The 3,709-nt window shown below is 37.7% G+C and overlaps 1 protein-coding gene across 1 annotated transcript in view; it reads right to left on the reverse strand.

The window, feature by feature from the left end:
• rgs3a (regulator of G protein signaling 3a) overlaps nucleotides 1-3,709 on the reverse strand; it is a gene marked incomplete at its 3' end in the record, with an annotated part of 147,087 nt that overhangs the window by 60,325 nt on the left and 83,053 nt on the right.

The raw sequence follows: 3,709 nt of genomic DNA on the forward strand, positions 1-3,709 counted from the left end.
CACTTACGTCATACATACTTTTTATATTTTATACATACTGTTAAATATCTTTTGATTTAGTTAAATATATTTTAGCTTCATCAAATTATTAAAAGTTAATTTGTTTGAAAATTTTGCATTTAAGAAAAATGAACATTAAATACTGAGACTAAGCAAACATTTACAGATTAAAAGTTTGTTATTCCCCTTGTTCTTGTATGTTTTTGCAAGTTTAAGATGAGCATTGTAAACATTTTGCTGTGTAGGGGTCTTTGCAGTCACTGAGTTGGAGATTCTTTGGTGTGGGTGTGGTTTGGGTGAACCGTGATTGGTCGGACTGGCTATTATGGGTGGGGTTTGAAGAAGCTAAAACTGTTTAGTTCAGGCAGCGGGGGGAAGGGGGGGTGGTAACAGTTCAGACAGCTATTTTTGAATATTAATATTAGTCATAACTCGAGACAGGAAGGTGCTATAGCTGCACCAAATTTCAAGTCAATAAATTATATTTACATGTTCACAGTAATTTTACTAATTACCATTATACATTTTAACTCCTCCCACAAGTCAATCTGACCAATCACACTTTATACATACTACACCCACACCCAAGAAAATCCCACTTAGTGACTGCAGAGACCTATTCTCAAAAATTGTTTGATGTTTTAAAACACTTCTGCATAGATTTGGTTACAAAACCTTTACTTAGTTAAAATACATTACCTACGCTTTCATAGGTATCAGTTTCCACTAAAGTAAACTATTGTTTATGATTAGATGATTAGAGAAGCTCTTCAGATATATTAAAATTAGTTGAAAAATTACTTAAGTATAAAGCCAAACACTTTTTTGACCAGTTTGAGCCAATGTTTTTTTTAAACCAGAAACAACACAGTTTCTTTCACATTTTTTCTTGAAGTTTTCAGTAATGTTGAAATAAGCATATAGCTGTTTATGAATGCATCATTTGTTTCAGGCTGTGTATCTGGTAATGTTGCTGTAATGCATGTCCTTAAAAAAACAGAAATCTCCATCCTTTCCAATTTTAGGACAATTTCAAAGTTACTTTTCAGAAAGTTGTTCTTTTGCAGCTGCAAATGTTTCTGAATGAAAACGGCATTTATGTTAAACTTTAGTCTGGTTTTTAATGGTACCACAGGGCAGAAACACCTTTAAACGTTTGTAATGATTTTCTCTTTGAACAGTCGATTCAGGGAACTCTGCTACACTCATGCCTTTAGGCTCGTTGCTGCCTTTGATACTGGGGATCACAATATTCTCTTATCCTGATTTAAACAGTGCTTAGGGATTAAGCTTTTCTGCTCTGCAGATCAATCTTTCAGAATCAAATCATACTCAACACAAAGAAAATTCTACGTCCAGATAAATTAAAATTCTTCAGCTGTAGCCAAACTTGTGTGTGGAGCTCCTCGAGGGTCCTGGGCTTCGTCTTACCACACATATTCCTGATTTTCTGTCCTCTCTCTGCAGATGGCATCTGCCCTTTAAAGTTTAAATGACAGAGTCTGCCATTGTTAAACTGCTTAGACAACATCAAGGTGTGTGTAGATAAAAACTAAAACAAAACTCCATCTCCTGCCTCTTATCTGTAGTCAGGTCACAGAGGCAACAGGTCCAGAAGGAAAGCCCAGACATCCCTCTCTACAGCAACACTTTCCAGCTCATCCTGGGGGGCCTAAAGGCGTTCCAAGGCTAGAGAGGATGCATAAACCCTCCAGTGAGTCCTGGGGCTTTCTACCAGGGAGATATGCCCTGAACCCTTCAAAAGGGAAGCATCCAGGAGGCATCTTATCAGATGCCTGAACCACCTCATCTGACTCCTTTCGATGTAGAGGAGCAGTGGCTCTACTCTGATCCCCCCACCCTCACACACACATACATGGATGTGGTTGGGGGCTTAGGGCTGGGTGGGGGGTGTCAGAGTAGAGCCACTTATTTTTGTTTGTTTCACTGGTTTCATTTATTGAATTACTTCATTTCAACTTGCATGATTTTAAATGTTTTACTTGACACTGACATTAATACCAATTATCTCGTGTGTGTGTTTTTTTTTTATTAATTAAACAAAGATCCAAGCCAGTGGTGCTTCACTTATTTCCTGTTTTCTCTTCATTTTTTTCTGTTTAATAAATTCCATCTACCTCAGCAGCTCTGTTTCAGGCAGTGTCAGGGAGAAACATTTGTCCTGACATTTTTGGGCATGGGGGAAAAGCTATGAATAGAATTTCTCCATTTTGTGCAAGTCTTTGGAGATTGACTGACATCCTTGGGGCTTGTCTTGATGCTCACTGCCCTGGTCAGCGGTGAGTCATGTAGCTAGTTTACTTGCCTGTTTTCTGGCAGCAAGGGCCCTTGCATGCCCAGCTATGTTGGTATCACTTCGCCTGTCTTTTTCAGTGTCTCTCAGTGTACTGTCAAAGAGGGCCATCGCCACTGTTGTTCTGGGGCTTGGCAGTTAAATCTGTGCCATTGTTGGTGATGCTAATGCGAAGAAAAGGGCAGTTAAAGCTGATTTATGCACGAATGTACTGCACAGAAGGCAGAACTGGGAGTTGATGAGAAAAACTACATTTAGAAAAACTGGCACAAAAGGATTTTTTGAAGTGCAGTAAGAGGGCCAAAAATAAAAACAATTATTCTTCCAAAAACTGAAAAAAAAATACTGAGAAAAATATGCTGAGCACTTGCAAAAAAGCATTTATGATATTGAGCCTGACTGTTCAATTGCTGTAGGAGATGATGAAATAGGTGCTTTTTGAGAGAGGACAGAAATCAATGTTGATGTTCTTTGGTATCCATCATTTAGACTGAATTGAAGTCTATAAGGGTACAACAAAACCTATAATACTTGAACACACACAAACAACTAGCCTCTGGGTGAACTGGTACCGTGCTGCTCTTAGTGAAAACCTCACATTTCTACGATTAGTTTTGTTCTCATGTGAAGCACTGCATATTCTGCATGTTGTGAAAGGTCATAAACATTTGCAAAAGCGTCTAAAAAGCCCCAGGGTGAAGTGAAAAATGCATCGCCATCAAACTAGAAATAATAATGAACCCACTGCTTCCTAAAGAGCAAACATGTTGAAGATATTGCTTCGAACATGACACTGTAAAGTTCAGAACAGATGCAAAAAAAAAACAATGCAAGGCTTTTTTGTAAAATATTGCCGTCCATGAACAGGTCTTTAGGCAAGACTCTACCATCCAGCTTTAGAGAAAACCCATCTGTCTTCAAGAATTTATGGTCCTACAATCAAGAATGGGCCTGCTATGACTCAGACACATAAAGCACATGATTCAGTGATACTATCTCACAACAACTCTTTGAAATCTTAAGTGCAAGCTTAAAGGAGCTATTGAAAAAGCTGACAATTAAAAAAAATAAAAACAAAAACGTCAACCAGCTGGCGGGACAGTGATTCATTTTCAAACACAAGTCCCAGAGCTGCAGGAAGGCTTACATCCCTAATCTGTCAAATAGAGGAAGTGTGTGTTTACACAGCAGTTTATAGTGGAAATATGAATCACACAATTCATACCATACATCAAAACATTTTTAACATCAAATATTTTTTGTCTCAAGTGACAGAAGTTCATTTTATTATGAATGATGGAGGGTAATGCTCAGTTCTCAGAAAGATGGTGTTTTTCCTTATTTAGATTTATTAACATGTATTTCAAAGATTTTTTATGTTTATAGGTAATATGA

The sequence above is a fragment of the Austrofundulus limnaeus genome, unplaced genomic scaffold (genome assembly GCF_001266775.1).
Source record: "Austrofundulus limnaeus strain Quisiro unplaced genomic scaffold, Austrofundulus_limnaeus-1.0 Scaffold57, whole genome shotgun sequence".
Taxonomy (NCBI): domain Eukaryota; kingdom Metazoa; phylum Chordata; class Actinopteri; order Cyprinodontiformes; family Rivulidae; genus Austrofundulus; species Austrofundulus limnaeus.